This window comes from Scophthalmus maximus, chromosome 10 (genome assembly GCF_022379125.1).
Source record: "Scophthalmus maximus strain ysfricsl-2021 chromosome 10, ASM2237912v1, whole genome shotgun sequence".
NCBI classification, from domain to species: domain Eukaryota; kingdom Metazoa; phylum Chordata; class Actinopteri; order Pleuronectiformes; family Scophthalmidae; genus Scophthalmus; species Scophthalmus maximus.
In genome coordinates, this window is record NC_061524.1 from 4,674,720 (window position 1) to 4,701,309 (window position 26,590).

The 26,590-nt window shown below is 43.6% G+C and overlaps 1 long non-coding RNA gene across 1 annotated transcript; it reads left to right on the forward strand.

The window, feature by feature from the left end:
• The first annotated feature begins 2,053 nt into the window (after nt 1–2,053).
• Nucleotides 2,054–26,590, forward strand: LOC118283630. Its single transcript, XR_004784615.2, has 3 exons — nt 2,054–2,347; nt 10,891–11,065; nt 26,457–26,590. It is a non-coding gene; the product is annotated as an uncharacterized LOC118283630 (long non-coding RNA).

Consider the following 26,590-nt stretch of genomic DNA (forward strand, 5'->3'; position numbering starts at 1 on the left):
CACCACTGTCCCCTGGGCATCTCCTCCCTCTATGGGCTTTAATTCCCCCCCCCCAAAAAAGGGTTTAGTGGTGACAGGAGCTTCCCTTAGCGGACAAATTATGCTATCGTTTTCCCTGCTCTTGTTGAAGAAAGAGAACGCCTGCCTTCCCTTGAACGTGAGGAGAAGTTCTCCATCTGGAAATGTGTTTTGAGCCTATCAAATCAAAGTTGACCTGAATGTGCAAGTGCATTTCTTCTCTCCCGAGTATTTAAATTAACAATGCTCCATTTTGTTTAACGGAAGAGAGCTTTAATCCAAGTGCGTATCACTCTACCGATGGCATTGTTTTGGGAGGAATCAGGGAGACAGGTTTATCCTGTCCAGCAGAGCAGAGTGCAGTGAATCTTTCTGGGCTCTAACCTCCGACTTGCCTCGAACAGTGGGGAATCCTCCTCAATCACTATAAGGAGGTCCTTTCAGCTTCACTCATATTTTAACCACCAGCCCCACACCATGGGGCGCTGTGTAACGGCCCGTCAGTGGCTGTAACCTAAGCGCCAAAATTGCTTTTTGACGATGTACCTAGTGTTGTTTTAAGAGCCCCCGTCTGTCCTGTCCAGCCCCCCCGCCCCCACAAAATATGATTTAATCATTTTTCTCACTTACTTTTCTCCGCATGCGAGCAAGGAGAAAGAAAGCGAGGGAAACTGAGAGGGACCAGGGGGAGGCAGAGAAGAGCATTCCAAAGTGGTGAAGAAGGGGAGACATTACAGCCGTTATTTCCGCAGTGAAGAGGAGAAAACCTCTTACAAGGCAGTTCTTAATAGGATCTGGTCGCCGAAGCTGAAGCCAAAGCCGACGCCGAAGCCAGGCTACTCCTCTTCAGAAGTCCTCTGGGTGAAAATCTGAGCGGACTTTTAATCAAGAGGCAACGGACGTTATACAAACAGGGGCCTGCGCTGATGTCATGCTGAAAAATATGTCCCTTTAAAACTCAAACCTCTACTTCATTAATTACGTTCAGTTCCTTTTTTTCAGTGCACTTGGATAAACTGCAGCTCATATCCCACACAAATCTATCTTACAGATCTAATTGTAACAATTTTTGCCACAACTCAAACAGAAAAAAATATGATGACTTTCCTTTTCATTTAAATTTGAGGATTACTTCACAGTTAAGATATCAACAAGTCCGCCCAAGCCCTACTTCTGCCTTCGGTTGACATAATGTTTAAAACCTCTATTAAAAGGTTGGAATAGCGGCCACCATTGCCGGCACTCAAGTCGCTCTCATCTCTCTGCTCATCTCTTCCAATCTCACTCTCCTCCTTAGGCACATATTGTTCCCGCACCCTGCCTGCATCAGTGGTTGACACCCACTTGAGAACTCTGAAGCACTGTGTACATATGACTACAAGTGGTGTTACTGTAACCAGGGATCACCTTACCCACTGCCATCAGTTACAGGTCTGACAGGGGCCCAGTGTGGGATAATAGGGGGGGGTTTGCTGTGGTATATACAGTAGATTATCTGTAGCATTGTCTGCCCAAATTTAACAGGAACTATCTCCGACAATCTAGCATTTCTGTTGCATTCCTAGAGAGCAAATGTGCTTCCATCTCCACAGGGAAAGAAATTCCCATGTTGCACCTCCATTGTCTTTAACATCTTGACTGTTCTTGGTCAGAGCTGTATGTAAAATCTGTTAATCTTTTTTTGTCTAATAAGGTGCAAAAAAAATTAAAAATAAATATGTCACAGATATCCCACACCAGCCTCTCATGAATGTGTTCTACCTGGGGTGGAGATTCTTCTCATTGGAAGTCAATCTGATTGGAAGGACTGCTGAGGAGAGCATCTGTTTTCTGCTTCCTGGTTGTACCATGTCACTGTTTGAGGTGAGGGGGGGACAGGCACATGTGTGTTAATGATGATACATACTTTCCTGAAGCAGGCGGGTACATTGACGTTTGTTTCTGCAGTCGCTTGCTGATTAGTGATGAAAACTGTATTTAAAAAATATCTATTTGAATATCATTTAGGACAAGTTTATGTGTATAGGTATATTGAGCTCCCCCCCGCAGGTGGTGTAGTCCAGGTGATTCAATCTTTTACCGGGATGGTATATAAAGGTAAGTGGTGTGAGGTGTTCGTCGTTGTTGTTGCTCTTCTGTTCCGTTGCCGCCCACAGCGACACTGTGTAATGGCCCACGTGGGCACTTTGAGAGAACTAACGTTAAGCTGAGCCTCCCCGTTCCTCCTTAACCACAGGCCACCATGACAGTGCGTTAACTAACGTCAAGCACACACGGAGCACCACATTAGCATCCATTTCGGAGCCGTGTTTCTGCCCACGTCACCAACGTAAGTCTAATATTTATTAACTATTTAACTCTGTCTTGGTCTCCAATAACTTTTGAGGGAGATATCTGCTTTTGCTTGGCTGCTAAATGGGTTAGCAGCTTTAGCTTGGCTGCTAAATGGGTTAGCAGCTTTAGCTTGGCTGCTAAATGGGTTAGCAGCTTTAGCTTAGCTGCTAAATGGGTTAGCAGCTTTAGCTTGGCTGCTAAATGGGTTAGCAGCTTTAGCTTGGCTGCTAAAGCATTTAGCAGGTTTAGCTTAGCTGCTAAACGCCCCACTCTGTGTAACCTGTCCTTCAGTAGCTTTCTGTTTCTCAGTTGTTCGGTGCCTGAAGTGAAACAAAATCGAGTTATTTCAGTAAATGAAGGTTACAGTTGTGTGGATGGCTGAATGAATGAGTGATAGACCTACTAAGGAAGCAAACCAAACACCACAGTACGTGGGACTGAGCAGGCCAATTTTAAAGGCCCAGGTGGACCTCCTCCCTCTGACTCAGCCTGGCTTCTTCCTGGAAATGGAGGAGAAAATACTAATGCATCCTAATGATAAGGTTTTTATTTTTATTTTGTTTGTTTCAAATGTTGAAACTCTTCATAGTGATTAATGTCAAAATACAACATTAGGCAAAAGAGAGCTGCAACGACGTGTGGCAATTCCTTGTCAATTTGGCATTGCCTTTTCCCTGTCACTGTCGTCATTGGAAATGTTGATTGATGCCGTTGTGAGTTTGGAAACTTAAAAAAAAAATTGAAACCTCATCCTTCGAGCAAAATGGTGTGTGGCTTCCATTGAGCGCCCCTTTCTTTAACTGTGATAAATGAATAACAGGTAAAGGTCAACACGTAATATACTGCACTGTCTTTACATTAGGTTTGCGTGACATTATCAAGACGAGATAAATCTCTCTTTCATCGATCTCGGACGATAGGTCGAACGCTTGATAGTTCAACCGGCTCTGCTCTGTCTGAAGGCGAGCCGGTGCCGCTTTAGTCATTCGCGTCAGTGTACGCTCAGGCACGGCGACTTGATATTGCCCCACGCTCGCTTTTTATAAACCTCCATTTAGATGAAAACTTACCACTCTCACTCTCTCCACACTGGGGAGAAATGCATCCCTGGCACTTTATTGTGGGTCACCAGAAGAGGGAGGGAAAAAGAAAACCTCATCGGTGCCGGTGTCCTTTCAGCGTGCCCTTGCCCCTTCACACTGCACAGCTCCGTCTTTCACCCCTCCAGTGCCTACCCAACCCCGCGATAATAACGACGAACATCATTTATGCAAATGTAATTAGGCCAAGAAACATGATAGCGGAGTGCAGGGTGCCAATGGAAATTTATCACTGAACACTCAGGCTCTAAACATTCAATTAAAATATTGAATTTCAACGGATTTAATCTGAACGTAATAAATTAAGCAGTGGAAGGCGGGTTCGCATTAGAAGCAGGGCTGACAGTTGGGCCCGTCAGTGTCACACTTCGAGATGGTCATTGATTCCGCGGCAAATCTCCGAGATGCAGGCTTGTAGACGGGGAATTAGAAGAGAAGGTGATGTCTGCTCCTTATCTCTGTATCTGGGTCAGTGTTTCGTCTGCTTGGAGGGGTGACACCGGGCGGCTGGTGCAACACCAAAAAGAATTTAGCTCATGCGCAAGTAGATATGCCGGGCTGCTGCCACGTGGTCCGCCTGCAGTTTAAGACGCTGCAGTTGAGCAATTCCAAAGCCACTGAGCTCAACTTTTCATAGAAGCTCTGTTGGGGAAGTTGGTAAACCGTAAGTGGGACAAACTGAAGATCCAAATACTTGGCCTCTGGGTCACCTTCATCTAAAACTGTTTTCAGATAATAAACTCTGAAAAATGTCTGGCCTTCAGTGCATGTCTGAAAGTAGCTTAAGTCAAATATTCACTCTCTGTTTCTGTCTCTCCACTGACTCCCGAGGAAAGTACCTGACTCATTTGCTGCTAAACGCTACACTCACTTGATAAGAGTTGAGAGAGTGAACGGATCTAAAATGTTCCGCAGGGCGGAGTCCGTTGGCGTCCCTCTGTGGGGTTTCTTAATTTGAGCGTCACCTTTAACATTACATTTTAAAATATAAAATATGGAACAGTGCCGTCTTAAGTTCAACTGTACAAAAGGTCTCTTTGTGCTAATATAATGTGATAACGGCAGATGTTTGGTAAACTAAGTCAACTGAAAGAGTTTGACACCAGCGATACTTTTTGAGATTTGTAGGCTGTTTAGAATTCCCAATCAGCATTTTTGTTTCCTCTAACTGGCTTTTTTTTCTCTCCTTTTTTGTGGGGGGAGATGGAAAGAATTGGAAACGTGTTACTCGTGGATGTGTTTCCAATGTGATAAGCTTTTCACTCTGAAGGTGACGAGAGTTCGGGAATGTGTTTCATTGGTTAGCACACTGCTTCCTGTAAATTCGACATAACAGACAACAGACTAATTTATACCAGACAGAGGTGAGAAATATTTAATACTTGCCACAGTATGTGCCGGTTGAACAGCTTCATACCTGCATAAAAACAGAAATATGTGGTGTATAATTTACAACCTGCGATTTCAGCCTCCACTCGTACAAATGTACAAGATGAGTTAATATAGATCCAGAGAATTGCTGAGCTCCACGCTGCATACTAACTGTGCGGCAGCGTCGGAGTTTGCATCTTGTAGTGTGTTCCGCTCTACTCGTGTTTACACTCCGAGTACATGGCCCGCCTGCCGCAGCGTCATGCTAATAAGCCGCCATTGTCCCAGTTCTCTTAATATCACATTAGAATTTCATCTCGAGGGGCGAGTCACCGTGAGTGTGAGAACTTTGTATGTTTAATGAATAAGACTGGGGATGAGAGCGTCTTAATAGTTGCATAAATGCTCTTTTTTGCCCCCCCATCCCCATCCCTCTGTTCATATCGTGCATAATATCAAACATGACCTGATTCCCCCTCCTCCATTTCCATAACGACCCTCTGGATCTTCGTGGTATTTTGTCTCATTTTGTGCTGCATTTGAAATGCCGAGGTTATGAGGTCTGTCTATGAATCACCGCCACAGAGAACGAGGGATGCGATGCAGAGACGCCCTTCAAAGATGCTTTCAACGCAGACTCTTTTCTTTTTTTTTGCCACTTTAGAAGGTTAAAGTAATTTAAATATGTTTTAGAAGTTGACTACGGCTAAAACCTGTTGATTTCCATCCAAAACATATTATTTTGCTTGGCAAGCCAAATCCAAATGTCTTTTTTTTCCCGGTATGGAATGTTTAAAATGACATTAATGATGATGACTATTAGGGTTATGTTACCCAGTCCAGCTTTTGTCCTGTTGTTTACATACTCTACATGACCAAATGTATGAGGAAGCAGGGCTTTGCTCCCATTTAGCCACTTAGTGTTAGTGGGGTCGGCCACTGGCGTTGGATGAAAAGGTCCGGTTCACATTTGGCGTCCCACCTTTTCCTTGATGGACCTAGCTTTGTGTACAGTGGGATAACAATGGTATAACTGCAAAGGGGTTTACTCCAAACTGCAGCAGTGTAAATTTATTGTTGCAATCGGTAGCAGCAAGTGAAAATATGTGGACAGGGTGTAATCGCATACTGAACGATTGGCCTTGGAATAGTGTCCTGTAACAGTGTCATGCTGACAAGCATCGACAAAGACCAGACTCGTTGTTTGCGGTGTAGCTGGATATCGGCTCTGTGTACTATGATCCAGTACTTTTTAAGTTTAATCCATTATTAACTTTAATCTGGAACTTGCTGTGCCTCAGCGCCATCCATCCGACACCAAACACCGACACCAGCCACCGATAGCCCGCCATGATTTATTCATCTCTGATTCAGTGCTTTTCATTCAAATTCATGAAACTATAGACCGGAATAGACTCATTCCTCAAACTCATTCCCGCATCTGGGCCAATGTTTAGTCTGGGATACCAAGGTCCATCCGGCGCTCCGTATTCGATAGTGCCACAATCCATTATTCACCGAAGATCAAGTTTTAAAGCAGGGCTGTGGAGCAGATTGGGAGAGCCGGAGGACAGAAATATTTCTTGATCTTTTTATTGTTCTCTCTCTCTCTTTTAAACACTTTGACGAAAAAGGTTTAAAGGACGTTTCAAAATGAACTCGAACCACAACAAAGAACTGGGTCTTTTTTCTAGCACAAAGTCCACTTGATGCTCTTTACAGTATGCCTTATCTTTTCCAACTAAAACTGTCAAATCATAAATGGTTCACATCTTTTACTGTACACATTGTATACAGCACTTAGCCTCGAGAAAAGCCAAACTGTCTTTTAATATTTTACAGTTCCTTATTCTCCTAATAGAACACGTAATCCTGTTGCAATTATGTTTTTTTCAAACTAATTTGTTGTTTCATATCAGTTGTATATAACTATTGATTGTACTAGACATACTATACAATATATAAGGGCGACACAGGGGTGTGGTGGTTGGCACTGTCATCTCACAGCAAGAAGGTTCGTGGTTGGTCCGAACCTGGATTCGAACCAAGAACCTTCTCCACGCGTGTCCTTGGGTTTTCTCGGGCTACTCTGGCTTCCTCCCAACAAAATGCAGATTGGGATTAGGTCAACTGGAGACTCCTAGGTGTAAATGTGAGTGTGAATGATTGTTTGTCTCTTGTATGTTTGAAATGTGAGTGTGAATGATTGTTTGTATGTTGACCCTGTGACGGACTGGCGACCTGTCCAGCGTTTGACCCTACCACCCAATGTCAGCTGGGGATGGGCTCCAGCCTCCCCGCGACCCCTAAAGGATAACACGGAGTAGATAATGGATGTACTGTAAGTTTTATTGCACGGCTATTGGGGCTATTTTTAGTCCATCCCTTTGAGATTTCAATAGTGGTCTGCAGAGGGATTTCAATGCCAGGTGATAAAGGGGTCGCACCTGTTCCTCTAAAACTAATGGCCACTGGCTGCATTGTGCCACAATTGCACAATGCAGCATACATACTGTATACGAAAATAGCGACCCACGTGTACGAGCACATCCTGCTAGAAAAAAAGTAAAAGTATCCTAATTGCCAAAAAGTCTTGCAGTGTCTAATACCCTTGCAGCTGTTTTCCAGGACCAGACTTTATGACTCACTGTATAAATATTTTATCTGCACCATAAATATAGCTCCAGTCTATGATGTTAGCTTTGGTCAAGTGCTTATTTTGGATCACGAAGAGAGCTGCAGAGACTGAATTGGTCTTGGCTCCTCTATCTTTTTCGCCTCTCACTTTCTGTATACTTATTCTCAGCTGTACGAGGCTCTCGGATACATCCTATTTTCATTGGCAGCCTCGGAAGGAAACACTAATATGGCAACGAGCGACAATGTGAAACAGATCAATTTTTTTAAAACGTGTATTAGGTTGTGTTTTCATTACGCGATGTTGCTATGTCATTAAATCTGTAATCCTGGCCGTCATCTTACTGTCTGGATTTGATATAAGGACATTTTTGATCAGTTGTGTTAATTTCAGACGCCAACCAACATGTCTGGTCTTCAGATTTGAGTCCTGATGAATCATCTGTTGTACTCTATTCAAGGTGTGTACTTTGGAGGTCTGATTGTAAATGTATCCGCTTTTCGAACCCTCGGCCATTACTTAAGTCCGTCTTTTACTAATTTATCTGCGGCTATTGTTACTGTACATTTCTCTACTTAATCCTAAAACATTCACTAATTACCCGGGCCTCTCGTAGTGGATGTCCTAATGTTTTATTAACCTGACGAGACTTTAATCAGCCCCGCGATTTCCTCTGTTGTTACAGTACACAGGTTACCTTGAAACACAGCCCGTGCGTATCCTCTTATCAGACGCTGCCCACTGCGCTCGGCAGCCGGCTGCCAACGGGGGAGCGGGAGGTGGCAGACGGCGTTGAAGGAGGATGTGTTTGTCTCGTGTTTGTGCACGTCTGTGGACGTAAGCATTTTTTCTGGGGGGCGCAGCAGCATGTGCAAACGCTCATTCATACGCGCGTTTCTGTGTGGTGTGTTTGTTTTTTTGCGAGCGTTAACGTGTGTGACAGGTGCCGACTCCTGTGTCAGGGGTGAGGTCGCACCCTCCCCTCCTCGGCCTAGGTGTCTGCAGAGGTTTGCATCAACTCAGCATGTGCGAGGGTGAACACCTTTTTACCCCCGCTGCCGCACGCACCCACACCAACAAGCGCGCGCGCGCGCACACACACACACACACACACACACACACACACACACACACACTACCAGACCCACAGATGTCATTAGCCTTTACACTAACAGCAGGCCCCGAGACAACTTGGGGAAACGGGGCGGGGCCACGAGGATTTCTTGAGCGCGTGTTAATAGCGATGCATGCAAATGAAGGCGTTGCGCATTTGCTGCAGAGATATCGGTAACGCCGCGGCGGTTGAAATGCCAAAAGACATGTCGCCTATCGGCAAAGATGTTTACAGGGTGACGTGCTGAGGTGATGTGTATCAGCTGCCTCGAGGTGAAAGTGTCTCCACTTTTTAATTAATCAGCATTCGTCACGTCAAAGGAATGCGGCCACACTTTTGGTGTTTTGTTCGCGTGTGAGCTACTGCCTCGTGGAAAAGTCTCATTTTGCTTCACGAACAGTTCCCGTCAAGCAACGAAGGTGACGTGAACCCAGAAGGACTTTTTATAGTACAACTTTTTTGTCATTCTTCAAGGTTTTAGAGGTCTGGAAATCTGAAGTGCGCTGCTTTAAAATTGGTAGAAGAGCCACAACAAACGCAGCGAGGAAAAAGAACGTCTCAGGTGTTAGTCAGTGGGTTTTCTCGTTTGCCCCAACAACTCCTAATGTGAGCCTGCATGCTTCAAAATCAACATCGCAATATCTGGCTCTCTCATATTTGACCCTAATGTCCCTAAAAGGTGCTACAATAATACCTTGGTATTTTGCTGGTTTTTTTCCCCCTCACTCGCCCGCCCTGATCTACTCTTACACACATCCCAGCTGTAACACCTTCTCACTTTTCTTAATATAAACTCGGCGTCTGCTTCGCCGAGCGGTGATGTGTAAAAAAACTCACACAAAAAAAACCCACAACGCCGAGATTTGCGATAGCACTTAAAGTGTGACACAGAAATCATGCTGCACGTGGAGTATGACATATGATTTACACTAAAAGTTGTCATTTACATTATATACACAAGTCGGAGAGAGGGAGATGGAGAAGGGCCTTTTTGTTTTTTGTGCACGAGGCCGCGGCATCATGCGCGGCCTAATATGGGCACGAGGTGCTGGCATTGCAGTCTGTCGGTTGACGTATCCATATCTTGATTTAGGTGTCGTTCAGTTCAGGCTTTTATATACACGCGCCGCTGATACCCGGTGACTGGCTGAGTGGTGCCGCCCTGCACAGCAATAATATAAAGTCAGTCTTTGACTTCTGCGTTGTTCCTGACGGAGCAATAGAATTTACCAGGGTTTAGTGCAACGACGGGAGCGATGATCCCAACAGTGACTGTCAAGTGTTTTTTGTTGAAATGAGATTCTGAGTTTTTTAAAACGGAGAAAAACACTTTTAACTGTAACCTACTTGGCAATCGGAGCAAGCGTATATTATCAGAAATGTCCGCTATACTGTAGTCAAGTCTCAAAGACCGAATTCCAAACACGGTTCATTCACAGTTCAGAACTTCCAAAAAATGATGTCCTCATGCGCAAATCATTTCTTCATAGTTCAGCCCGCAGAACCAAAACTCTTTCAGATTATGAATGTTTATGTCTAAAGTCGTGGAGCCAGAATTCCAATTTCTTCACACAACTGAGTGAAAAGATGGAGAGGGGACAAGACAGCGAGCGAGTGGACAACACAAACAGAACTCGTTTCAATAAAGTAGAAAGTAAATATCAAACCCAAAACCGATCATCTGGAAACTTCTTGGCATCACGGTGTTGTCTCACTCTCCACTTCTGCTTCCTGCCAACATTCAAATATATATAAGTCGTCCATTTTAATCTGTCATCACGTTCACGGCTCTTGAGATGCACTGGTTGTGCAAACTCTGTGGTTTAGTCGCTCAGTTCAGTCTCTGTGATTTTGTTCTTCGGCCTCATGAGAGCTGTAAGGTGAGACTGTGTGTGCGTGTGTGTACCTTATCAATTAAAGATTTTTCTTTTTAGAAAAGTGAGTAGAAGTGACTGTCAGGAGACAGACTGTGGTCACCAGCTTGTCTTGGTTATTTTCTGTAAATAAACACCATTTGACTTTGAGTTGAATTCATATTTGTCGATTGATCCGACTTGATGTGTGTGTGTGTGTGTGTGTGTGTGAGAAACAAAAGGAGTGATTTGATTTTAAATATTTACATCTGAATCAAGTGCTGTGTAATATCCATTTTTACAATACAACAGGTGGCCCAGATGACTTTCAGCCTTCTCCACTACACCTTTTTTCTTTCTTTCTTTCTTTCTCTCTTTTTTTTTCAAATTCCCATTTCACTTTCACTGTTCGACCTTACAGTATTTATTTACACTGTCTTTCTCTCACACATTCCTTCCCAGTGAGCCGCAGGCCTTGAGCTGCCAGCGGAGGAACGTGAAGTCAAGCCAGGGAGCCAAGGCCACCGTCGGCCCCTCAGTGTTTAGAATAACCCCCGTAAAAAATTTTTTTTTAAAAAAACCTCCTGGGAACCGGATTGGAATCGCACCACAGCTGGCAAAGGAGAATATGTGAGAGGTAAGATGAGTGAGAGGTAAGTAGATGAAGGAGATTTCTTTCTTCTTCTTTTTTCAAAAGATGAAGTTGAGGAAGTAACTGAACCCAGGTGGAATGTGGAGGGAGGGGGGAGGGGGGGGACGATGACAATCAGAAATCTGTAGGGTTTTTCTTATCTACTTAAACTTGGATGTCACATCATTTTATTGATTTACTGTCACTGTGTGAAATTGAACGTTTGGAATTTAACTATTTGTACCACCAAAGTATAGATGTATGCAGTAGATCAGCTTTTAACCTTTACAAAGACCCACACGTTCAGGCAGCCATTTTCTTTTCTTAGTTAACATCCCCGTATACTTCCGAAATCATTCATCTTGAAATTCCGGAAACCTTCATTAGTGCTTTGGCTTCATTGAATTAGAAGCTTGTAGTTTGTGTGTCGTTAAATTTGAATATAAATCAAGTAGGAATCCCGTGGTAGTTTTCCATTTCCATCCCGCTGCGATTGTTGTGGAACAAGTCAGTCAAATTCAACAGTTGGATTTGCATCATTTTCGTTTGTAAGTCTCCATGTGCTCGTACAAATGCACACCTCATTTCTAGGACTTCATTTTATATTATCATATTCAGTATATTTGATGTTTGTTATTATTCTTCATCTATTTGATTTTTGTTTGTTATTATTCTTCATCTATCATTGTTTTGACGCCTCAACCAGCTGCATTCAAAACCTCCTCATGAAGTGATGGGATAGGATTTTGTGCTTTGAAACACAGATTTCCCTCTTGGATGGACTTTATAGAGAGTTTCATACGTTTTTTTGTTTAACATTCTCTTCTAAAACCAACCCAACTTTTAGCCTTTCAAATATAAAATCCCTCAGTATTTTAAAAAGCAGCAAATTGGTCACCACTGTGTCGATCTGCCGCCTATGGAACTATACAGTGTACGACGTCTCCACCGACGCGGCTCTGTAGCAGCAACATGTCACACACGATCTCCGATCTCTCTCTTCGTGCTCGTTATTCCGAGGCTCGGTCGCCCCCTCCTCGACGCCCCCGTGACGAGTGCGTGCCTTTGACACGTGTGCGCGGAGGGAGGGAGGACGCACTATCAGTTCTTTTCTTTTTTTCTAATTACTTATTGGTCATGATCAATTAGCTGCGTTTCGAGGCACTATACGGTAACCTTGTATAAATAGACTGGAGTTCAACAGCCATCATGGCTGACAATTAAATTGGCCCGTCACTGCTGGGCCCTTCATTAATCTCAACTTGTCATTCTTGTTTATGCTGGTTATAATGGTTGTGTGGGTTTGCGAGCGGAGTCTGCCCTGGTGAGGTGTGTGTGTGTGTGTGTGTGTGTGTGTGTGTGTGTGTGTGTGTGTGTGTGTGTGTGTGTGTGTGTGTGTGTGTGTGTGTGTGTGTGTGTGTGTGTGTGTGTGTGTGTGTGTGTGTGTGTGTGTGTGTGTGTGTGTGTGTGTGTGTGTGTGTGTGTGTGTGTGTGTGTGTGCATTACTCATGTTGTGGGGACCCAAATCTGTTTACACAGGGACATTTTGGGGGATTTGTCTCGGTTATGGGGACCAAATGCAAGTTCCCGTAATGTAAATCACCACAGTTTTTTTCAGGTGATGACATGAATGAAGGTGAGGTTGAGGTAAGGGTTATGGTTAGGCAAAAGGTAGTTATGGTTAAGGGTTGAGTAAATCTCAAAGAAGTCAGTGGTAATGTCCTCTGAAGTCACAGAGACGTATGTGTGCGCGCAGAGGAGGGGAGGTCAAATCAAATGTGCGATGTGAGAGATTGGCAATTGTGTGTCATATGCACAAGTGTGTTTATTTGTATTGGAGTTATAAGTGTGCATGTGCAGGAAGTGTATATTTTGTGTGTGTGTGCACGCATGGACGTGTGGAATGTGGAAATCTGTTTTAATCGTAACTGTCACGTCGAAGCCCCGTTGGCACCCTGAAGCAATTACCTCACGTGTCCTTGAGTATTTTCAATTTTTTTTCAATCGCTCTGCGACGTTTAGAGCCGCTGCAAATGACTTTCATAATCGCGCAGTAACGCGGTCGTTTGCGGCCGTGTTTCGCAGAATTCCCACCCACTTAAACTCGCCGTTACGTCGATTGAATGAGACAGAAGAGCTATTGTGCTATTGTCACACGCAGCTTAGACGCCGTAAACCGCTTCACCGTTTCCGCTCACATTTTTCCTGAGTGTATAATTCCCTCGCAATACAAATTTAAGAGTTAAGTTGGAGCAGAGCTATTTATTAATTTGGATTGTGAGTAATTTCATTGACACTTTGGTTAATGGAGAACTAATGGGATCTCTCATTAAATGATCCGAGCACTGACTAAGATGCACACACACACACACACACACACACACACACACACACACACACACACACACACACACACACACACACACACACACACACACACACACACACACTGGTAGGAAACAATAAACACACACACACACACTCTCTTGTGTGTTGCTGACCTTCTACCCTCTTCACTGTCTTCTGACCCTCCTGCGGTGACCTCCCTCTTGCCAAGAGGGGATGTTTGGCATCTCCGCCCCCCCCCCCTCCCCGTCATTGTTTCTGAGTGAGTGTATCCGAACAAAGGAGCGTGCGCAACGACGCAGGCTCAGGCCCTGGTTAGTATTTACATATGAATGTCAGCAACTACTTTGTCACTTGTCTTCTATACATATATATATATATATATATATATATAGCTTTCAACAGTGATAGTAGAGGGTGTACATTTCTGTATGTTTACATTTGCATGTGTTTGTGAGCGGCTAGTGAGACTTGGTGAGTGAACACTTTAAAAAAGTGTTTCAAAAGAGTGTTTAAAGACAATGCTTCCTCTGAAAAATGTGTTTTTGTGAACATTTGCATTCTGTAAATAGAAATTATTGATTCTGTATTTCACTCGACTGCAGTTTATTTCTGTCTTGGGAACTTATTGATGCTTTTCAAGGACAAGAGCTACCTCCGGTCAACCAGACCAGTTAGTTATATCGAGACAACAATTTGATAATATACAAAAGTATATACCATAAAATAATTGATCAAAAGTCCAAAAAACCATTAATAAACAATACAATTATGTTAACACGTCATAAATACATAACTATAGTAGTTTAAGCGACAGCAAATTCATATTCGAAAAGTAAAACTTATGAAAATAAGTCATTTGATCAATCAAGACAAAAAAAGTATTTGTTGATTTAAAGTATATCTAGTTATGATATAGAAAAAATAAATAGAATTAAATAGACGACAGTAACAAGCACAGTTATTACTTTTATTCCTTTGTTCTTATTTGTTGCCAAGAAGACACCAGCAAATGGAAATGAATTGATGAGGATGAGGGAGGGAGGAGGAGGAGGGTCGTGCTAATGGGAACAAACTCGTCACAACCCTGGGTGACTGGCATATGGACCCAGAGGACGGAGACACTCCTCGCTAATTATGAATCCCTTACGTTTAAGTGTTGCGACGGTGTGTGACTTTATGCAAATGTGTCCGCGTATCTCTTGTGTGTGCGCAACTGCAGAACGGGTAATCCGTGAGCTGAGAGTTTTGGTTTGCCGATGTGTGACTTTGTCCCCACGTCTTAATGGTCGCCGAAATATTATCAGTCTAGGATGTCGTTCAGTCGTTCTTGTGTAACTTTAAATCATCTCCAAGTCCCAGAGGCAGACCTGTGAGGACATATCACATTGTACAGTCCAATTTTTTGTTGTTGTCTATGACAACAAACAAGACATTCAGGGTCTGTTCCTGATGTGCACATTGTGTGAACCCTCCTTGTGGTGCGACCGGTTGTCTGCTGAGCTCCTAGTCAGACGCTCACCACGGCCCCAACCCGAAACGTTTCACTTTATAACTCAAAAGCATTTGACTGACAGAACTAGTGGTTACAACACATAATCTGGGAGGAAGCACCGAGAGGCTACGACCCCTAAAAAAAACACATGTAAACTTGTTTCTTTACCGATTTTACGTCAGTAGAAAAAAAACACAATACTTATAGCCTTTGAGCAGAATCCTTCGTTTGAACTGTGGTACTCTTAGCTTCACTTAGACTCTCCTCCATCTTTTGTAATTGTCCTGGCTTTGGCACAAGATGAGGAATCTGAGAGGATTCGAACAGACTCGCTGTCGATGTTTCACAATGCCGCAATAGATTCAAGAAATATTTCAACAGGAGACATTAAATGTGCACATTTGGCGAGTTGTCCACAGCAAAGTCCCTCCACCAAACATCAAAATGGACAACTACAACGGCAAGAGCTTGATTTTGTCAATCTTCTAAATTTCTGAGACTTGGATAACTATTCTAATGACACTGCAAAACAGTCTGCATGTAAAGATCAAACCCCAAATAGATCTTTTGTTTTCTTTGAGACTGTTTGCATTCATGATAAAGAAAGTCACGTGCACTGTCATTCCTCCCCCCCACCCCATCCACCCCGACTGCCGACGGAGCCTCGTTAGTGTCGCTAGCTGATAAATGGGGGGAGGTGGCTGCGATTAAAATTCATATTTTGCATCCCCCCTCCCGTCGCATCTGCATAGCCACGGGACAGGCCTGCAGCTCCGAGTGTCAGGCACCGGGCTGGTGGGATGAATGAACACTACTCACACGTCAGTGTGTGTATAAACCAACACACACACACACACAGACAAAAAAACACATATGCATATATGCAACCACTAACGACACACTCGCAGTCACCCCTGCCGCCTCCCTCCTCCCCCCGTGTTCCAGCTGAGTAAGACCAGGCCCGCACCGCTTCACCTCTGGGTGCCTGCCGGGGTCAGGGGTCATGTGTAATGGCCCAGTGCATCTCCCAACACAGTAAGCCTACTCCAGGAGCCGACACACTCTGCTACCCCCCCCCCCCCCCCCCCCCCCGGTCCCCTCCTCCCAGCCGTTTTATCAAAGCCAATACAAAAGGCAAGTGTGTGTGTGTGTGTGTGTGTGTGTGTGTGTGTGTGTGTGTGTGTGTGTGTGTGTGTGTGTGTGTGTGTGTGTGTGTGTGTGTGTGTGTGTGTGTGTGTGTGTGTGTGTGTGTGTGTGTGTGTGTGTGTGTGTGTGTGTGTGTGTGTGTGTGTGTGTGTGTGTGTGTGTGTCAAAGATCCCATTCAGAGTTTGAGGTTGTTGAGTCACAAGGTGAGACGGAGCTGTGACCAGTCCAGCCCCCACCACTGAATCCCCACAGATTAGACACCATGGACAACATTCAGTTAGTCTGCCTAGTTCACTTAAAGACAGTAAATTCAACTTGTAGTTTTAGTAAAGTATTTTTTAAAGCAATACTCTAGTTCAATCCAACAAACTGCTTAGAAAAGATGTCTGGTCAACTTCATGTACGCACTAAGTAAGGTGAACACCAAAACTGATTGACTGTCTGACATGAATACACAAGTTGAAAGATGCTCTGGAAATTAATTAATGGATAGATGTTAAAACAAAATGGATAATCTCCAGTTTCTTCTGCTTTTTTATCTTTTCCATTCATCTGATCCGTCTTGATTAGTCACATTTGGATCTCAGGCTGCTTCACAAACTCATCATGACATCAGACATGTCGCTTTTTCCTTCTGAAGTGATACACACGATGGTTTGACTTGAACTACTTTGACGAGTGTCTGCGTTCAGTGATCACATCTGCATTTAATGTGCACATGTACGTTCTTTAAGATTACAGCAACATTTCTATCCATCAGACGGCCACTGAGTGAACGGCTGGTGTCATGTTGGAAGCAGGAGACGAATGAATTCCGTTGGCTGCAGCAGTGACGGGACACATTTCCACCGGTAGCCGTATGAAGCGAGGGGTGCTGCGCCGTTTGTGTTCGTTGCATTCGCCTCATAATTTATAACCATGTTTGTGCCTTTTGTTTTATTACGCTGCGGTTGATGGTCGCAAGTCAAAGAGCAGGGAAGCGGTCGCGGTTGAGATGGATCAGGAGTGATTCATGACGTCTGCAAGATTATGAATCATGGTTTGATATGATGTCTGGTTTAGCCTTTAGTTTCCCCCTTAAATTTTCATTCGAGCGTTATTTTTGAACAGGTGACAAGCCGCAGAAACTGACAACTGCGGTCGAGCAGATGGAATCATTGGAAGATGAAGTGACGAAGATGTTTTCTTTGTCTAGTTTGTTGGTAGGTATGGTTTAGGCAAAAAAACCACTAGGCCTTGATTGTTGTTACCTTTTGATAAAACTTTACCTAAGACAATGTTATCACTTCACTTCGGGCACTGGCATTTATAAAACAACACAAGCATTGGAAAAATGTCATATACCCATTTTAAGATTAATTAAGAAGTGAATGCAGCACAAACCAAAGTGTCCACCGCCTCCCCCCTCCACGCTGGCAGGCAGGTTTCTCTCAGATATGATGACTTTGCTTTTACTCGTCTAATTCTCACCTCTCCCGTTTTCACCTTTGTTCGGCTCTTAAGTGGCAGCCTCGCTAATTGCATCTGTAGTGAGGAAACCCACGAAAACGCCGCTGACACTCGTAACGGCAGACCAGTAGGTGAGACCTGCGCCGAAACGGGGAAACAGCCCAATTATAATTTTTAAAGAAATAATGAAAATCTGTGCGTCTGTGTGTGAGATTCGGGAGTAAAGAATCATCTGGGATAATTGACCAAAATACACCTTCTTTAGCTCACCTTCTACTTTTGACACATAATTAATTTTTCACCACATTCAGATTAGATTAGTTGTTATCAGGCTTTTAGGCTGTTTCAGTTACCTTCATCTCTGCTGCAGCTGAGAAAATGTGTTGTTTTGGGTGAGACGACACAATGCAAGGCTGATATTAATCTTCAATAGAAATTAAAGCACGATAAAGCTAATAGAGCCTTTATTTGAAGCAATGTTCATTGCTAGTGTATAATTAGGGTTCCTGGTTTTGGTTTTCAAGGGGACAGAAGTTTGCTTTTCTGTGTAGATTTTTTTTTTTTGTTAAATAGCTTAATAGCAGATTTACAAAATCATTTGTCTAGCAAGTTACTGTGTTGTCTAGGCAACCAGCAACTTTAAACATGAATGGGTACAGATTAGGATCGGATTGATGGATTCATCAATGTCCTCCTATGGCAGGACATCCCACCACTTTTTTAGCATTTTTGGGAAATAAACTTGAGTAAATAAAATGAGTAAATAGCCATATCTATATTTGTAGCTGTATAAGTGGTTACGTTTTTTGTGGTTGTTTGTTTGTTTTATAGCAAAATTAATAATGGTCCACAGAACAAATTTGCATAAAATATGAGTTACCGACAACCTCCACACATATTAAACAGTTATTTCTGCTGTTTACTTAAAACTCCAAAACTTAGTGTGTCATACTTGACATAGTTCCGTTTTTTAATGGCCAAAAAAACCCAAAACCTTAATTGGCTGCATATTTTGTACCATGGGCGAGAGCGGAGTTGCAAAGCGTCTCTACCAATCAGCTATATAGATCAATTCCTGGTCAAAATATTTCCATCAAAAACCCGAGCATAGTCCCGTGGCATGTTTTGATTTCTCATGATTCATTATGGTGACACATTTCAGGGGGTACGGCATTCCCCCCCCCCAAACCCCCCGGTTCGTTCAGTAATGGAACAAGCAGACAAACAGTCTGTATTGGCCTCGCATTCTTAAAACGAGGGATTAGTGTGTGTGTGTGTGTGTGTGTGTGTGTGTGTGTGTGTGTGTGTGTGTGTGTGTGTGTGTGTGTGTGTGTGTGTGTGTGTGTGTGTGTGTGTGTGTGTGTGTGTGTGTGTGTGTGTGTGTGTGTGTGTGTGTGTGTGTGTGTGTGTGTGTGGTAGCCAGCTACAGCAAAGTGATGCAGTGATGTCATATTCCCTGTGTTTTCACATGGGAACCCGATAGCGCTGAACAATCCGAGGCGAGCAATTTTTGGCTCAAGCGCACTTGACATAACAGAGAGATAATTGTAGACTTTGTGTCCGCGGACCCTCCAGAGATTCCCGAGGATCAGACTCCTCTAGGATTTCGGACACTTTGATGATGCGTTAATGCCTGGAAAAACATTTACCGCCTCAGAGATCACAGATGGAATGATGTAAATGTGATGCGGTTCAAGTTAACTGCCCCCTGATATCAGGAGACGACGAAACGCTTAGTTCGTTTTGCCTTCTTCCCCGAGATGTTTTGACTCAACTGTTGCCAGGGTGTTGAAAATATTATACATTATATTCCATTTTCACACCTTTGATCCGCACAGATGCCATTAGAAATGACATAATGAATGATATTATTTTTGTATAATTCAGTAATGGGAGCTCTAGTGACTAATTCCGGTGAGGTCAGTAGAACTGGGTAATTATCGTTAAATGCTCGATGACTGGAGTCTTTAGCTGATTTTCTGGACAGGAGGTGACATTAATGCAGCGGTAATGGTGGATCATATCGACCATAGCCATTGCAATTTATTCAACTTTTCATACGCCGGTGAAATTTGTCGGAGCACACATGTTATTTTTCAGAAATTGCACATGTTCACACCAGGCAGCTGGCCAGTACTGTACGTTCACAAATCTCTGCAGACCTTGAAAACACATGAAAGCCACTTTTGAGACTGTCTATAACTAAATGGTGTCATGGCAACTGTATGAAAAAATAATATTCTCATGAGGTAAGAAATTTGATTTATAATGATTTTATGATGATTAATGATTTTTTGGGAGCAGTATATACCCTCACCGCATTGGTTGATCCGTTCAATTATTCATCCATGGCTTCATGCATGACTGTTACTGTAGCTTTAATAGAAATTTTATAAAGCAATGTTATTATAATTAGAAAACATTTTTATCTTCCAAAAATAATTTCAAGTTTGATGATACCACTGCCAGTTCTCCGGTAAATGACATTTATGCCCACCTTGGATTTCAACCATTATGATTGATTTCATATTGGTTTACACGTATAAGCTACAAGATATACAAATTTATGTATATAAAATGTGATGGAGGGCTGCAAAACAAAAAATACTTAACAGGGGCTTGATCTGGGCACTCACAATGCAACTGCTAGTTCAGACAAAACAAACCTTTAACAGAGATATTATGAGACGTGAGAAAATCATTTCATAACTAAAACTGTGAGACGATTGAATGAAATTGATGATTGTGGGAGTACAGATCATGAAAGAACAGAGGGAAGGATCGTTTCTCAAAGAACTGTATACAAATAGAGTGATCTGTAATCTGTTTAACCATCAGATTGTGTAACTAATATTATCATAATAAATGGATCATTAAAAACTCCTTTTGTCGTGCAGAAAAGTTGCAATATTTGCAACTCGCCCCTCATTATTCTGAAAATGGAGACATTCTGTTGAACATAATCTTTATGGTCGATGAAAGCATTCTTAACGTCCCCGTGCTCCTGCAGTTTCCACTTGATGGACATGCAGTGGGGGGGAAGTGACAGCGTCTTTGTCTTTTACAAGAAGGATTTTTTTTTATTTTATGTAAGTCTGCCTGTTGCCCCGAAGCAACGCAGAAATACCTTCTGGATTGTAAAACATCTTTGAAGTGTGAGAGTGAGAGATGCGTGATATTTTTAAAAGCTGTGTTTAAAAATCTTAACAGTTTTCTTTATATCGCTCGACACCTGGCTTCGATGACAAGCTTTGACAGGCGAGTTACTTTTACTTTTAGGACGCCGCATAAATGGGATCATCAATATTCAGCCTCTGCGCCTATTATCTCTCTTTAATAGAAATGTCTCTAGTCTACACACGCTGCCTGAATATAAATATAACGACTACAATAATAAGGACACATTCCGAAAGACAGTTGAACTTATCGTAGTGACAGTAGAGTCAACTTGACTTCAAAAGTATTGATAGCACAGAGAAAACAAGACTCTTAAACAAATTGCCCGGACATGAATCAATACGCATTGTGGATATTTATAATAACAACGTATCCAAAAGGAGTGATGGAAATCAGCACGAATGCAGTCCAGCTGTAGAGCCGTCGTCTCGCATTACTAGAAGCTCCGTAAACAGATTCATCCCAGAATTCAACTCTGATTTCTTTTCCCTCTCCATGTCGCGACATGTTTATGAGCGTTGGCGTGCTTATTAGTCCGGTCGCTCTGTTTCAAGGCAGTTTTTAATGAACGTGAAGCCGAGACTTATCTAAATTTATTGCTGGAAGACAAGTCGACGAGTTAAAAACACGAGCAGGATGAATAGAAGACGTAATAAGTAGCAGAGGGGCAGCGACGGCAGGTGTCGTGGTGGCGAAGGTCATAGCCTTTGTTGTACAAGTTGTACAATGGTGTTTCTTATGGGAATGATAATGCTATATTCATATTTCAGTGTGTAACATTTATCTTAAATGTTTGGTAACATTTAAAGTCTATTCTTGACTTCAGGATGACAAAGTAATCTCAACTCACGGTCCACGCATTCGCTTTTTTTGGAGCGTTCAAGTGCGTGCATGTGTGTGGGTGTGCAAACAACTCAAAGTTGCATAGATTTATTTCCACCAAACGGTCGGAATATTTCTTGGGAGTGTGAATTCCCACATGATTCACTTCTGAGACCTTTAATGTTGCGTGAAATATTTCGCATTTAGTATCCATATGAAACTTATTTTGGCGACAAAACCATTGTGTATAGATAGTAGCCTCTATTGAACGTGCGCATTATTACGATTATTATTATTATGATTATTTTCATCATTGATTAATCTGTCGATTATGTTCTTGATTAATCAATTACTTTTTTGGTCCATAAAATGTTGATCATGTTTCCCAAAAGACCAAGATTTTGTTTTATTTTGTCTTAGCACCAAAGATATTTAGTTTACTGTCACAGAGGAGCAAAGAAACCAGAAAATATTCACATTTAAGAAGCTGAAAATTTTTTTTCTTCTTCATAAAAACTACTTGAACCGATTAATCGATTACCAAAATAATTGTATAAGTGTATAAATGTATTTATTAAAAAGGAATGTAACAATTATAGTGCACCGTACGTTACAATGGTAGTAACACTGCATCTTATGATTCTATAGCGTGCGTGTGTGCGTGCGTGCTTGCGTGTATCAATAGCGCTACTGTTAGCTGTGTTAATATTTTTACTCCTGGCTCAGTGTAAGCAGAATATGTGCTATTAATATTTTATTCCAGCAGACGTGTCATGTCTCATGTTATCTGTGCATGTAGGAGTTCGGGGGCTGTTCGGCCCTGATTTATGGCTCTGGGGTCCAACTGTGTATATTTACAGTCTCATGACCTGAGCATGACACCCGCTGGGCTGAAAAGGGAGGGGAGAGAGGGGCGGGGTGGGGGGGTGGGGGTCAGGTACTGTAGCACGCACACACACACACTACATGTTTCATCTTGTACAGTCAAACAGTGGAATACACATTCACTTTGACAACAAAGACGCCTCTGCCGGTCTTTGGATGACTAAAAACATTTTTTTTTTCTCACTTCCGGTACACGGACAACGAGGAAAACAAAACAAATTTCCAGGTCACTTTATTAGGGCGTCGTTAAAGATCCAACATGTAACTCGAGAGGTAAACGACGATGCATTCATCATTGCGATGCGCATACAATGCGACCGCAGTCATTATTTACCGTGATTGAGCGAAACCTCCTTCACGGCGGTTCGACGAAAAAGCAATCGGGGAGCTGTCGGCTCATTAAGATCGAGGGATCCCGGGGAAAACGTGCGCAAATGACCGGCACGTCAACGCGTCGGCCAAACGACGAGTGCGGGATCGACTCGAGTGAAGCGACGAGTAACAAAATGGCCGAGTGTTGAAGGAGGTGACAGCTGCTTGTTTACCGACCCCAGCACCCCCCCCGGGGGGGGTCACGCTGGTGGGTTGACACCTCGGCTGCAGGGCTGTCACGGGCCCACTTCCAGCGAGGCAAATGGTGCCTGGCAGCAAAGTACGGTTCACATGGGTTTGATATCACCACTGGTGATAGGTTTGTACCTTCGCAGCGTCGTGCTAAAAAAGGTCGAGGGGCAAGAGTGAGAGTGAGTGTGAGTGTGTGTGAGTGAGAGTGTGTGTGTGTGTGTGTGTGTGTGTGTGTGTGTGTGTGTGTGTGTGTGTGTGTGTGTGTGTGTGTGTGTGTGTGTGTGTGTGTGTGTGTGTGTGTGTGTGTGTGTGTGTGTGTGTGTGTGTGTGTGTGTGTGTGTGTGTGTGTGTGTGTGTGTGTGTGATTTACATGTCGGTGTGGAAACTCTACCAGGATAAATAGCGCGGCCTCATTTGTGGTTTATTCCCGATCTACAGTTTCTCACCCTGCCCTCCCCTTCTCTCTCTGTGTAACTACACCGCCACAACTTATATTCTCCTTCCACTTACGGCTGAGTTTTACGCACGCCTTTTTCTTGCAAACATCTTTACGAGAAGTGTGCAGTATAACATGCTGAAGTCTGGATGGCGTTAGCCTAGCTTAGCATAAAGACTGAGGCTACGTCCATACCACAACTTTTTTCGTCTCAATTCGTCATTTGAAAGCTGGAACGATCTGCGTCCACAGCAGCTCCGTATCATTATCAATCCCCGTCTATACTAGAACTTGCATCACGTGACCAATCACGTACAGGTATAAACAGGAAGCGGATTGTCCACTCAGTTGGTTGATTGGTTACAGAAAAGTAAGAGCAGGGGTTTATTCTCTTCGACTGATGACGGGGTGCTTTGACTACTAACTTAAAGAAAGTATTTACAACATTTTGCCTTCGCCCAGTCACGTCTGATAGCAACCAATGAGTGACTGCGTCCTAATTTCCAAACGTCTAACCTGTTTTGCTCGTCCATACCACGGGTTTTCAAAATAAATTTGGGCCTGCAGCGTTTCCAAACTTAGTATTCAGGCGGCAGGCTAAAAAGAACGTAGCAGCAGTGATGCGATGTGATATACGTGTTGGTAATATGAAAATGTAGTGATGTAGACGTGGCCTGAAAGTAGTGGCAAATGATGAGCCCGGCTTCGTCCAGACTTATAAAAATACACTTGTAACCCCCCGACCAGCTCGCTAATTTACATGTGGTTCCTAATTTGTTTAACCGCAACTCTGACAAAAATGAAAATACGTTGATTTACGTTTTTTAAAGGGGCTTCAGCGCTGGAGCTATTTCTTTCCGAACAACATCCTGAGGTCGATACCTGGTTGGGGTTTGCAGTTATCGAGCCCCCCGCAGACTCCAAAAACCAAAAGTAGTGATCGCTGATGATTTTTGGCAGCCGACGCTTGCGGAATGACAAGTCTGAAATGATGTTGTTTTTTTTAAATGCCTCCGGTATAGTTCGCAGCTTATACAAATGAGAAATGTGTTGATTAGCGCAGACTGCATGGACATGAGATTGATATCGACCTTTTGCTCTCACTCTTGGGAAGAAAGCAAATAAGCCGCCCCCCCCCCACCAGAATGTTGAACTATTCCTTTAACCTGTTTCTCCCCTCCATCTCTCTCTCTCTCTCTCTCTCTCTCTCTCTCTCTCCCCCCCCCCCCCCTCTCCCCCTCTCCCCCTCCATTTTCGCCCTCTGTGTTTGGAGATCCGCGCGATCCGATTGGCCCGGCAGGAATAAACGCAGTGAGAACTGGGCTCGGAGAAGGAGTCGCTGTGTTTTATGAGCCATTAAAGTTTTATTCATCCCTGCACCGAGGCAGCCTTCGGCCACGGGGTCACCATGCTTTAAATAAACTCCCATCATTCCTCTACCCCCCCCCCCCCCCCTTCTCTCCAATATCTGCCTTGCGACCACCATCACCCCCCAAAAACCCTTCCACCCACCGACCTAATGGACTGTTTATTGTTTGATGTTCGAGTCCGACTTCATCAATTTTCCCCTCTCTCGCTCTTTCACGTTCTGTTTTTTCTTCTCCTCCACTTGTGTTCGGTGGTGTAGAGTTTTGAGTGATGTGGCTGGTCGGCGTGGTTGAACTGTCTTGATTCATTCTGTGTGTGTGTGTGTGTGTGTGTGTGTGTGTGTGTGTGTGTGTGTGTGTGTGTGTGTGTGTGTGTGTGTGTGTGTGTGTGTGTGTGTGTGTGTGTGTGTGTGTGTGTGTGTGTGTGTGTGTGTGTGTGTGTGTGTGTGTGTGTGTGTGTGTGTGTGTGTGTGTGTGTGTGTGTGGGAGAGCGAGAGCGAGAGAGAGAGCGATGTCTCTGCTATTGCTATATACATTGCAATATGTCTAAATTCCTTTGGCGTGTCGTGTTGCGGTCTTCAACGGCTCTTCCCTCTGATTGGAGTAAACCTCTAAAGGTGAAGCCCGGGTGATGTCAGATACATATTACACGCATCCTCTGTTGATCCAAAACTGGAGGACCTGTTCCTTTTATTGCCCTGAACACAGCAAGTCAATCACAAAAACACTGTCCTGAATACACACTAAATATGTATTTATACAGTTTAAAAAAAACTAATGAACTATTTGGCTCTGGTTGAGTAATTCTTTGCCCAGATGTTTATGTTTTTTAAAAAATCTATGGCAGAAAGACAGTGGCTGCCGTCAGGCCGTTGTCCCGCGCTGACACGGCGCAGTGGAGCTGAGGTCTGGCTTCTTCTCCAAAAACCTAACACCACAGTGCGACAGCATGCAAGGTGCCGCTCCTGTCGAACATGTGTGGCGAGCTTTATTTTTCTTTTAGCCTGACACCCACAACTTTTCACACTTGTAAAATCTGCTTCCATCGTTTTAGAAACGGTTATGAAGTTGTTTTTAACTTGTAATTTTTATTATCAATTTTTTTTTAAAAAGTGGACGTCCTGGATCAGTTTGCAGCAACGCATTGTCGGCCCCGGTCTCTTCATGGCATTCGTGGACAACAGGGCTTATCTTCATATCGTACACCACGCAGTATAGTTCATCACCCGGCAGCTTGTGAAGCACTTTTTCTTTTCTTTTTTTTGTCCTTTGCCGAGAGGGACAGAAGAGTGATGGAAGAGACGTTTTGGCGAGGGAGAGAGTTTGTAGAGTTTCCCCCGTTGCATGTTGTGTTTCAGCTGACCCTGTCCTCAACTTTGACCCCTGACTCCTCCAGAGATCTGTCATGAGAGGGGGCTGCTTAACACAAAATGGAGCCTGGTTCAAGAGTCAGAAAGGGAGAGAGAGAGAGAGAGAGGGGAACATCGAGGGAGTGAGGGAGAGAGGCGCACAGACGACTCATTTATCTTCTTTCTCTCGACTGCAGTTTTTTCTTCCTTCGGTTTTTGCTCTTTCTCTTTTGTTTTCACAGCACAGCAACTGTTGCCCTTTCTTCCTTTACTTCTCCTCTGTTACTCGCTGGCTTTGCCCCCCCCCCCCCCACCCCACCATCTTCTCACCCTCGCCTCGGTTTCTTTTTGGACAAACAGCATGCCGTCATCGGCGGCCACCGCAGGTATACGGGATCCATGGCAGCGAGGACCAGCAGGACTCCGGGAGGGAATTTGCGAGGACGAGGCTTTAATGAGAGAAGAGGCCTCGTCCGGCGGGCGAGTAATGTATG